We start from the raw sequence: 12963 nt of genomic DNA on the forward strand, positions 1-12963 counted from the left end.
TAAAATGTGCTAGAGCATGATTTGATGTCCATCACGGCTGAGGGGTTGAGTTGATCTGACAGGAGCAATTCTACGGCGTATAGCGGCCTGTTAGTGGGCCGTGGAGCACCGTTTCTTACTCATGCACTTGTTTACATTCATCCCCCTCCATCCATCCATCCATCAACCTCGCGTCTGCCCTGTGTTGCTCCACTTATCCGCAGTGTCGCCCGCAGCTACTCATCTGAGAGCGGAGCGGAGAAAATGAGGGAATCAACTCGAAAGTGGTGGAGGATGATGTGTAAGAACAGTCGTTGTGCCGGGAGGCTTGCTAAGCCCCTTTTTGAATAGGAGGTTCATTTATGGAAGTTCTTAACCCGGTTGCCTCTCTTTTTGTGTCTTCTTTTTTCCTTCTTGTTTCTCTCTCACTGCACCAGCGGGGTTTTGTTTGCAGACTGTCGAACTGCGAGTTCTCCAACCGAGGGTGTCACAGCCGGGTCATGAGACATTTTAATCAGGCATTCACACACACAGAGACGGGGGTACTGAGTCAAACATTTGGCCAGCAGGCATCCACCAGCTCGTGGCTGAGTGGAATTAGCAATGTGCCCTGCGCTCCAAAGCAGGGATCCACGTACAACTGCAGTCCTGTATTGCCCTCTTTAGGAGGACTGGGGAAGTGAAGAGGGACTTGTTCAATGTCATGCATCCCTAAACCTCCACACTCCGGCCCAATCCCAATGTCCCCCTATGGCCTCGACCCCTGAACCCTCAGGGCAAGCCTTACAGCCTCACAGACAGATGTGGTGGTGTAGTGGAAATAAATGCTTTTTTTATTTAAAGTATGTATATGGGCCATTCTACCGAATTGGTTCAAAGTCAGGTTGGAAATATGAAAAAAATAATAATAAATTGCCTAAACCTTTGTCCGTGTGTGTGTGTGTATATATATATATATATATATATATATATATATATATATATATATATATATATATATATATATATATATATAATACCCATATCTAGTAAAAGAACCATCATTTATATTGTATTTTCAGATTGTGTTGGAATGTCTTTCCTTTCCCAAAAATTGTCACTCCCGAAACAAACAATATTATTATTAACCTGTTAAGATTGTGTTTCCTTCCATTCTCTCAAGAGTATTTCAAAAAAAATATGTCTTGAAGGTTTTCACAATTAAATCAATAAAAATGAATTTGTTACCAAATTTCTAAGTTTAATTGATACAATTCATTTAAATTGGAAAACAATATTTCTTTGTAAAATGCATAATAATGATCACATTGATTCCAGAGTTGATGATTGATCAAATTGAACATACATTAAATCAATGAGTAATATAACATTTTAATTGATAACTCAATACGCTTTATTTTTTACAAAACATCCACTGTTTCGGTTGTGCCCACGGTATTTGGTTTACAAGGTTGTATCATATTTCCTCAACCTAATTGCTTAATCTTAACTCATAACTCCCTGTTGGATCAATTGCTGATACATTTAAACTTCCCTTCTTCCTTTCGTTTCATATTTCTTTGTCTTTCCTTCCTTAAATATTCTTGGTGTTTCACTGGGTCATCCCTCAGTCTTTGTCTGTATTCTCTCTGTTCCACTTTTCTTAATTCCTTTTGGCATTTTGGTGTCTTATGGTTCTTCCTCCCCTGAACAATAAAATAAGAATTATCTGCTGATCAGACTCTTTTCCAAAGCCAGAGTCCTCTTAGAGAGCTCTTCTCTTGGATCACGATCGTTATGAACGACTTCAAGGACAAAGCCTCCCCCCCGCCCCCATGTCTGCTGCAAGCTTCTCGGTTGTCCTGAAGCTGCATTCGATGAAGCTGCCTCTCTTTTAGCGCAGCCGCACGTTCACTAGTTCACTTTGCAGCCTTTTGTTCTCAGAGGCAAGTAGTTGGTTCTCACGAGCCACATGGTTCAGTTCTTCCACTTCCTTCAGCTGCCGGGAGACGGCGGCCTCCTCGTCCTTCAGGAGTGAACCGTTTTTTTGTTCGTTCTCCGTTGAGGTCTGAGACCCACTGGTTCACTTTCTCGTGCAATGTGGACACAATTGTGATGGCTTCAATGTTGCTTTAAAGTGTCTGTATGTTGCAGTGAGTGAATTGCATTGTCTTTTTCCAGACCGTCGAGACATAAGGATGCTTCCGGAGCCTTCTGGAGCTTCTCAATCCACTTTTTGTCTTCTTCGATCGCCGCGGTCATTGTGGCGGTTGCACCTTTCAGCTGGGCCTTGTTCCTCTGTGGATCTCTCTGTGACTTCTTGAGATCATCCACTTGGACCTTCATGTGCTCCACCTCAACACGAAAGCCTCAGAACCGTTGCTAGAGCCCCTTTTCCTTTCCGCTCTTGCTTCAGGGAAGCTTTGTGTTGAGCTTTAAACCGTTCCTGCTGCGAGGTCTAGACATAAGCACGGCGAAATCAGACAAGTTAAATGTGTCACTGTTGGGAAAATGTATTGGCTCATTTTGATGCGATCAGATGGCCGTAATGCGATCATGTGGTTGTGATGCGATCAGGTGGCCGTGATGCGATCAGGTGGCCGTGATGCGATCAGGTGGTTGCGATGTGATCGAGATGTCGATGTGACCATAGTATCCCTGTTCTTAATTGGCCGGCAAACTCGCCTGACCTTGTCCCCAAAGAAAATGTATGCGGTATTGTGAAGAGGATGCGAAATGCCAGACTCAACCATGCAGAAGAGCTGAAGGCCACTATCAGAGCAACCTGGGCTCACATAGCACCTGAGCAGTGCCACAGTCTGATGGACGCCATGCCATGCCGCATTGCTGCAGTAATTCAGGCAAAATGCTCATGCTCATACGTTTCATGTTCATACTTTTCAGTTGGCCAAGATTTCTAAAAATCCTTTCTGTGTATTAGTCTTAAGCAATATTGTAATTTTCTGAGATACTGAATTTGGGTTTTTCCTTAGTTGTCAGTTATAATCATCAAAATTAAAATAAACATTTGAAATATATCAGTCTGTGTGCAATGAATGAATATAAGAGACAAATTTGACTTTTTAAATGGAATTCATGAAATAAATCAACTTTTTGATGATATTCAAACTATATGACCAGCACCTGTACATACAGGTTCAACTCCACACCCTCCTCACTGTTGGTCAGACACGCCCTCCTCGTTAGTCTAACGCCCTTCACCTGTTCACTCACTCGCCTCTGATCACTAATTAAGCCTCTATCTAGACTCCTGCCTCCCAGACACAGCTCGCAAGATTGTTTTTTGGTTTTCCATGCCAAATGCTCCAGTCTATATGTAACTCTGTCGTCTATATTTGTATTTCTGCATAATTATTTCTATTTCATTTTTATTTGACAGGGATAATGTACAACTCCTAAGCAGTACCAGACTACTATAACCCTATAAGTTAAGTTTCATCTGGTAGCTATACAATATATAGCAGCGGAGATCCGCCCTGAACACTGACAGAGAGAGAGAGAGAGAGAGAGAGAGAGACTTTAAGCTATCACTATTATCAGTTTCAAAGCCTAACAGTTCATGTATGTGCTGATCCGATGTGAGGTCCCGGGACAGGGATGTCATGTCTACAGATTGTAAAGGCCTTTGTGACAAATTTTCATTTGTGATTTTGGGCGCTACAAAATAAACTGAATTTAATTGAAATCACTCTCCACTATTTAGAAGTCTGGAAATGGCTTTGAAATCCCAGGTCTGAACTACGCCGTCTGGGAGATATTCAAAGCAATAAGCCCCTGTAAAAAAACATGCAGGTAACACCTGATCAAATAGTTAACGCCGTTAAAGGATTGCCAGATTAATTTCGCGTTAACGCATTAATCTGCCCAGCCCTAATAATTTCCAGTTTCTTTGCAAGTTTTTGCATGGAATAGCCTTCATTTCTATGAACAAGTATAGACTGGCGAGTTTCACATGAAAGTTCTCTTTTTCTGGCCATTTTGAGAGTATAAACAAACCCACAAATGTGATGCTCCACATACTCAACGAGCTCAAAGGACGGCTGGTTTTATAGCTTCTCTCACCAGCAGAACTGTTTCAAGCTGTGCTAACATCATTGCACAAGGGTTTTCTAATCATCCATTTGTCTTTTAAGGTGATTAGCAAACACAATGTACTATTAGCACACTGAAGTGATAGTTGCTGAAAATGGTAGATATTTAATTAAAAACCAGACAATTCAACCTCGAATAGTCATTTACCACATTACCAATGTATAGAGTGTATTTCTGATTAATTCAATGTTATCTTCATTGAAAAAACAGTGCTTTTCTTTGAAAAATACAGACATTTGACCCCAAGTGACCCCACATTTTTGAACGGTTGTGTGTGTGTATATATATATAGATAGATAGATAGATATGTGTATATGTATATATATATATATCTATAAATAGATATTCAATTTGATTAAGAAACTTGCCTCGGCTATGATGAGTTCATTTGGCCTCAAAAATTCACTGGGCTGAAGGTTGAAATACAGCTTCTGGTAAGCAATTCTTATAACAGCCACAACAACCTACAAACATCTGAACAATAATAAGTTATTACATCCAAGATTTGTCAATACTCTGGCTGCAAACTCTATTGTCCGGGTACAGAAATCTGACGTTGAACGAGCCCCCTTCATTTTTTATGCATGACTATTTCTGACATTATTTAAATAGTTTGGGATTTTTTGTAACTTCTTTTATTGAAGATGGACTTGAACTGTGCCAAGATGTACAAAAACATTTTCTGGTTCTATAAATTACAATGACAATTGTATCTCTGAGGTGCATACATCAGCAAAAAAAGTACCTGTGTCGCAGGCACGGACCCTAACTTATGAGGTCATTACTGCTGCTCTTCTCATCTGTGCTGCTCCCCTGAAGATCCTTCGCAGTGTTTACAGTTGACTTTGCTTTTTTTGAAACGGGAATGGTTGTTGGAGCAGTTTAGTACTCGGACCTGGCAGTGTCGGGCTTTCTTTGCTCTTTCTTTGCCCAACCCTCTTGAGATGAGTGCTGTCCTTTGGCAGCATGGGTTTAAGGAGCACCTGCTCAAAGAGGTTATGAACCATGATGTGTTCTCTGTGTCTCCTCTGTAGAGAGCCATACATTTTTCTGACAAAGGCCCCTGGTCTCAGTCTTCTCTGCTTTTTCAGAATGGGCTGTTTAACGATCCCAAACCATCTCTCCACGTGGCAGTTTGTGTCGCTCGTTTCTTTTGGGGATTAAAAGTTGTGTTCTTTTGTGTCAGAGGCATATCTTCTCAAATTTCCCAACTCTCCAGGAGCTTCATTCCAGAGCCTTTGCTGTGCGTGGAGGTGAGCCCAATTATATCTAGCTGGTACTGCTCCACCTCCTGCACCAGCTCCGGCTCTTTCCCCGCTAGCGATGTGACGTTCCACGTCCCTAGAGCTAGTCCATGCTGCCGGCAATCAGCTCGCTCAGGTCTCCTGCTTGGCCTACCGCCCGGTCTGCAATACACCCGACCCCGATGATCCTCTCCGCGGGTGGTGAATCCACGGAGTGGCTGCGGCACCATGTTGTTTCTTCGGGCTGAGCCCAACGGGGACCCATGGGCGAAAGCCCAGGCCACATGGGGAACTGGGAACGTCTGGCTGAGGATCCTGTCCGGAAGGTCTTCAACTCCCATCTCCGGAAGAACTTTTCACGCATCCTGTGGGAGGTTGGGGACATGGAATCCGAGTGGACCGTGTTCAAAGCCTCCATCGTGGAAGCGTCCGCCAGGAGTTGTGGTCAGAAGGTCGTCGGTGCCTGTTGCGGCGGAAAGCAGCGACGAGGAGGACGGAGACGCTTCAGCGCCTGATTTTTGGCATTCTACACTTTATTACAGTAAAGCTATTGAATATTGTTTTCAATGAATATTATTAATTTATAATACATCTTTAAAATTACATTTTAGAATCAGAATCAACAGAGTCAATCAACAAAAAGAACAACTGTAATGGTGCATACACTCTTGACGCGGGTCGAGATTACATGCAAAGTCAATGCTCAGCTGCGTAGAAACAGAAATGCGATTAATCGCAATTAAATATTTTAATCACTTGACAGCACTAAAATATATATATATATGTATATAAGTGGCTCAAGGTGGGTGGGGCAATGCCCCGTTGCCCTCTATTGGTATCACTTGTTAAATGGAATGTGTCCATTCACATATATGATAGAGCGTGTTGTCCTGCACGTCAGTAACATGCATGTACATACTGTGGCTACTTCGTTACATAAACGCTGTGAAAGAACAGCACGGATCCGGGGCTTCATTTCTGTCATGTGAGCGTGCATCCACGTGCGCGTGTCCGCCGAGTAACGTTACTTCAAGGTTCATGTAGTAGTTTATAGTCATGTACATTCACTGCTCCACATGTTTGTGACAGAAAGAGTTCCTAATAAGGTACTCGTTAGTTATCAGATTAAGGTTATCATACAATTTATATCTAACTAATGGTGTGTTGTTATAGATTAAACTACTTGTTGAATCACGTTTTCTGATTAGGCAGCCCCCCCCCAAAAAAAACGGACTGGGTTGTCTTATTTCACAGTGTGTGGGTTGGCAGATACTCTAGATACCCAGATGTATCAAGTATGTTATTTTGTTCTTTGTTAATCTGTGGTAGAATATAGATTGGCATAAACACTTTTGAATAATTTATTGACGGGTGAATTTGTGGGTTTTCCCGCAGGCCTTTGCAGATTAAAGTAAGTACACTGAGAGTAAACAATTGTTGTTGATTTTAGTTTGACAAGCTGGGTGTATTCATTGACGTATCAGGCCTGCGAAATGACGTGTACGTATTGATCAGCGGCCCAGCGTGACCATTAACATGCGTTGTGATTGGTCAGTTTGTCAATATACATTTTCTGTATGTACATTGCAATTATTCAAATAGCCACACAGTGGACCAGTTATGACGCATGATGGCGTGAGATACACAGATGTGTTTATACATCTGCTTATATAGAGTGAGCACAAGGATGCAAAGAGTGGTTTATGTTGCGATGATTTTGCAGCATAAATCATATTTGCATCTTTTCTATGTATGAATATATGTGTGTGTCATATCATGACCTTCACAATCGTCAGGTGTCATCCCAGGTTTTTTAGACCCTTCACCACCCTCCAAAGATGTAGAAAGATACTCCCTTACAAGTGAAATTCCTCAATTCAAAATTCTTAGTTGAAGTATCAAAAGTGCAGAATATGATGCAAAAAAGGGTAAGTTTTGCTGTTGTCGCTATAGGCCTGGTGGAATTAGTTTTAAATATTCATTATACAGTTAGGGGGGTTGTTGTCTGCTGGTTCCCAACCTAAGGTTCAGACCCTCTCTAAAGGGTCGCAGCAAGAGTGGTCATGAGGAAAGAGGAAAACAAAAGCTCTTCCTTAGCTATATTTGTCTACATTTTCGAGACTTTAGCCAGGAAATCGCTTGTGTCTGAAACGTCTACGAGTCCAGCTGGAGACGCTCAATTATGATTGACTGGGATGAAAAACCAGAACGCCTCTCCCGTTGCCTGTAAATGTTTAGAGATATCAAAAACACGATGACAAGGAGCACTAGAGCTTTGCGTTGGTGTTCCCTTTCATTGGTCACCCATCCTGACAAACAGCCTCTCAAAGTGTAAAACCTACTCTGTGCTGGATGAAAAACAAACGTGAACCTCTCCTTTGGTCTGCTCCAGTTGAAACTCTCAACTAACGTCTGAGTTGTTTTAAGGTTGTCTTTGCAGGTCGTTCTCTATGTTGCGTTGCACTTCCACATACCATGCCACAAGGTGGCAGCACCACACAGGTCAGGAATAATGGTGCTGATCATGTTTGACTGCAGCTCAACATTAAATCAGAAGCATAAATCACCTGTGGCACCTCAACAGTTGGATATCAATATTAATATGATATACTATTTTGAAGTGAAGAAAGCAAACAGTTATTTTTGAATTCAATGCATGGACACTGTGTAATCTGAGTTTTTTTTTCTCTCCTTGACATGTCAGTACCGTTCCCTACCTGCCAGACACACTGTGGATTCATCAAACCCAGAGGTGTGATGCGAACGTGTCTCCGAGGTTCAAGGACGTCTCTATTGTCGCAGCAGTAGTGTGCAGGAACTCGGACTGAAGGATAATCCAGAGGCAACTGTGAAGCCACGAAGAAAGAGAGGCGAGCATCCCTTCCCCGGTTGCCGTGGCAACATACCTGCTCCCCCACCATCCCTGAACAGGGAGACATGAAGTGCCTCTGCTGATGGGGAGAGAGAGAGAGAGAGAGAGAGAGAGAGAGAGAGAGAGAGAGAGAGAGAGAGAGAGAGAGAGAGAGAGAGAGAGAGAGAACTCATCTCATCACTTCACTCCCAAAAAATACTGAGCAAGCTCTCATATTCTGATCAGGATTTTGCAGCCTGCACTGACATAGAGAGAGAGAGACAGACACACACACACACACACACACACACACACACACACACACACACACACACACACACACACACACGCACACCTCTCATTCCAAACAAGCCCTCAGCATGCAGCCTACAATTTGACTGCAGAGCCTCACTCGAGTGGGTGGACCTGGAACTCAATAAGCCTGAAACACAAAGATTACTTCCACCCGGAGCCTCCAGACCTCCTTTTTTTTTATCTCCCAAAAGATTGTTGCAGCACAACCACATTTGTTTGTAACAATTCACGTTGTGCACCCGCTGACGAACTGATTACTGAAATAAAAATATCCAACGTGTGCTGCTGCGAGCCGCCCCGCCTCACAAAGCTCTCGCAGGCGGTCAGTCTACTGGCAGGCTCACGCTGCGGGCTCCGCGTCCAGATTGAAAGTTAATCGCACAAAGCTTCTGATCCCGCGGCCTGATCCCCGATGGCAGAGCACTTTAAGTCAGTATCGCTTCTGGATCCTGACTCTTCCCTCAAAGAGGAGAACGTTCCACGCATCAGAAGATGTTCAGTGCACTTGTTCGAGCCAACACAGGCTGGACTTTTCTCTCAGAGTAAGAAAAACTGAACTGAACTGGAAAACATGAAAAGCACTTATTGCTTTTGTATAAAGTGACTCAATCGCATACAACTTTAAGGTAAGCAACAGACTGAACATCAACAAAAGGAGTGACTTGTCCCTCACAAGGACCCTTACTACTGAAAACACTTTTTACCAGGACGGTAACAGCCCCTGTTGCACCCGGTCCGGTCTTCTCTAAGTTGGGTCGTCAGCTGCAGCTGCACTGACGTACGTTTGTATTTAACATTTGAAAACATTTCTGTATGACCAGTACAGTTAACTGACGTGAAAAAAAACAATGTCCAATGGGGCGCCCTCTTGTAGTATGAAAGTAAATATATATGAGCTCCGGAGAAAATGTTATACAAAACAAACATTGTTGGTTAATACATTTTTAATCAATTAAATTCTTAAGGTGGTTTGAGTTGGCCGCAGAACATTTTCAGATTTCAAATTGGGCCGCGGCATTCTTGAGTTTTGGAACCGCTGGCGGAGAGGGAGAAGAGCAGTGGGGAGAGTACACAACCCTGGGGTGCGCCAGTGCTTTTGGTCCGGGTGCTTGATGTGATTTTTTTCCCAGCCTCACCTGCTGTGTCCTGTCTGTCAGGAAATGTGTTACTCACTGACAAGTGGGGGTTGGTACGGTGAGCTGAGAGAGTTTGTGTTAAAGTGCCTCCGGGATGATGGTGTTAAATGTAGAGCTGAAGTCCACAAACAGAACCCTTGCATCTGCTCCTGAGGAGTCGAAGTGTTGCAGCATATGGTGCGGTCCCATTTTAATTGCATCATCCACCACCCTGTTTGCTCGGTAGGAGAACAGCAGGGGGTCTAGCAGGGGCCCAGTGACTAGTGGCTAGCTCCCTGATGTAGCCAGCTAGCGCTGCTGCTAGTTCCCTGTTTGCTTCCGCCAGCTCCCCGACAACCACCGAAGCTAGCGGGGTTCTCTCCGTTATGAAGAGTGAAGAGGTCAAGCGGAGATGGCTGTATCAACCACTACATGTAATGAAAACAGCGCCACCTATCGTATCGGATATGACATGCTTTCGGACAGTGATTTCATTTATTCACTGCCATGTATATTAGGAAAATAGCAGTTGCCCCGAAAGAGAGCATAGTCCGACTAAAGCATGATTAGAATTAATACCATCATGTAAACACACTGACTGATGACCTCAGATGGGTCAAAACCAGTCTCTCAAAGGATTTCATGACCACAGACATCAGGCGACGCGTCTGTAGTCATTTAATCCTCTGATAGACGATTTCTTGGGGACCGGGATGATCAAGGAGCGCTTAAAGCAAGAGGGCACTTCACACAGCTCCAGTGATCGGTTGAAGATCAACGTGAAGATGGGGGCCAGCTGGTCAGTACAGACTTTTAGGCAGGAGGGGGGGGGACACCGTCTGGGCCCGGAGCCTTCCTGATCTTCTGTTTGTGAAAGAGCAGACTCACATCCTCTTTGCAGACCCTCAGCGCCGGTGGGGGGTTGGATGGGAGAGGTGAGGAGGAGGCAGAGAGTGGAGGTGGTGAAGGTGATTGTTCCACGATGGGGTTGTTGGGCGGGGTGGAAGTGGGCTTATCGAACCTGCAATAGAACCCATTTAGGTCGTCGGCCAGTCGGTGATTGTCCTCAGTGGGGGGGATGGTCTCTTGTAGTTGGTGAGTACTTCCAGGCCTCTCACAACTGACGAGGGGTTGGCTGACTTTTTTTCCCAGCTTTTTAGTGGATTGCCTTAAAAATGGCCTTGTCATGTTGTCAAAGCAAGTGAAGGATGTCCAGGTAAAATTGGTTTAAAGGAAACACAGTAGGACAGATTTGAGATGACCAAAAATGACCACATCTGCAAGAACGAACTGTCACAAAAAAACTGAACGGGGGACACACAACCACAAAAAGGGACAAAAAATGGCGACAAAGAGTCACAATATGACAACAAAGGAACACAAAATGACCACAAGGAGACACAACATGAATACAAACCGACACAAAGCAACTACAAAGAGACTAAAAATTACCACAAACAAACACAACATCTATTTGTCACAGGGTGCCGTAAAGTCACATTGGTGTGTTTCCTCGCCTGCAGCTGCTCCATCGTCACTCCTCGAATGCATTTTAGGAATCTGGAAGTCAAGATGACAAGATTAACAGCAAACGAGGCGAAAGAAAGTCTGGGAAATCAGAAAGGAACTGCGTGTATTGCTCTTCGGAGAGGCGGCGTTTCATAAAACACTGATGATTTTAGAATAATGCAGACAAACAGGCTCAGCTCACAATTGTCAAACTTATCTAAGTTCAGTTCTCAACAAAGAATGTATCTTTATGCGGAAGTTTGCAGAAATACCATATAGTGTGTAGAACTAATGCATACAAATATACTGAAAGTGCTTTAAGTAAGTACTTGTGACTCTCTCTCTCTCTCTCTCTCTCTCTCTCTCTCTCTCTCTCTCTCTCTCTCTCTCTCTCTACACACACACAGTATATATATTTTTATATTATAATATTCTAATATATTCTATTCTGTATCTAAACGTATAATCTGGTAAGTGTGGGGTTGATTTAAACAATATTATAAAGCTTAATCTATAATAATTTATTTGTTGATAATGAATACTTTATTATGCATCGACACCTTAAATCCGCTAAATAATTACAGACCAAAGCTTTGAAATAAATATAGTGCAAATTAAGTATCAAATAGGAAAAAGTACAAGTACAGTGGGCAGCTGTGTGCCTTTAAACCATGAAGGTGGGCAGTTTACCGGTTCAGTCGGAGACTGCTAAATATCGTATCGCCACGAGTAGGAAAAAAAAAGTAGGAAAACAAGCTGCAAACTCATCAGGCCAAGACGGAGGTGGATCCGACCAATGGGAAGACCAGGAAGGACGAGCACTACTTTGTTTCTAACCGACGCACGCCCCTGTCGGTACCACGCTAACATTAGCATGTCGATTAACCTTATTTCTTAGCCTGTCATGTGTGCAGCTCATAGACTCCACTGCCGCATAACAACATCCCTGCGTACCAAGAACAAAAATGTATTAAAAGAATAACTTTTCTGCCTGTGCTTATCAGCTTTGCATCGCCGCTTCTCACTAGCCAAAATCATGCCACACACATTTGTGGAAAATATTTAACCCCAAAAAAAGGGTCGAAACTCCACACGCAAATTTAAACATATCCACCAGTGGATGCCTATTGATGCGCTGAGGTGACATATATATATATATATATATATATATATATATATATATATATATATATATATATATATATATATATATATACGTTGGTTTATATACACGGTTTTAAAGGCAGATTGACACAAATAGTTAATAAGGACTGAGGAATAAGGTCATGTTTGTAGTTGTGGATCCTAAATCCCATATATTTTGGTCCTGGAGGCTGGATATAAAAAATAAAATAAGATTTCACAGCAAATTCACATGGTCACCATATGAGGAACAAGGGGATCTTGTTCAGTCTTGTATAATCAATCTAAAGTTTGCACTTTAGGTCTCCCCTCCCAGCATTGAACCCATAGTTCAGGGTTTCTGAAGATCGGCCTTAATACACGTGGGGTAGTCTTCAGGTCTGAAAGTGGTACAATTGAGGGAAGCAATTTCTGCATTTTTGTATTTGGCATTGTGAAATTTAGTTGTAGATTCTCCTCACAGTTTTAAGATGTATAAAGAAGTAAAAAAATGTTTTAATGAAATATATCACTGACAACCTGGATAACTTGCGAGTGTAATTTGTAGGCTTTATAGGGTGCAACGCTATGTAACTGTTTTCTACCTGCATTGCATGCTGCAGCATGCTGCCAGGTGGGCAGAACAAGGTTACTCTCAGTAGCAGCACAACCACAGTCAATCTGATTTATGAAACGTATGTGAAATCATTTCATACACAAAATTATTGTGCACAAA

This window comes from Clinocottus analis, unplaced genomic scaffold, assembly GCF_023055335.1.
Source record: "Clinocottus analis isolate CAN_PGR_092001 unplaced genomic scaffold, fCliAna1.0.p SCAF_3, whole genome shotgun sequence".
NCBI lineage: Eukaryota > Metazoa > Chordata > Actinopteri > Perciformes > Cottidae > Clinocottus > Clinocottus analis.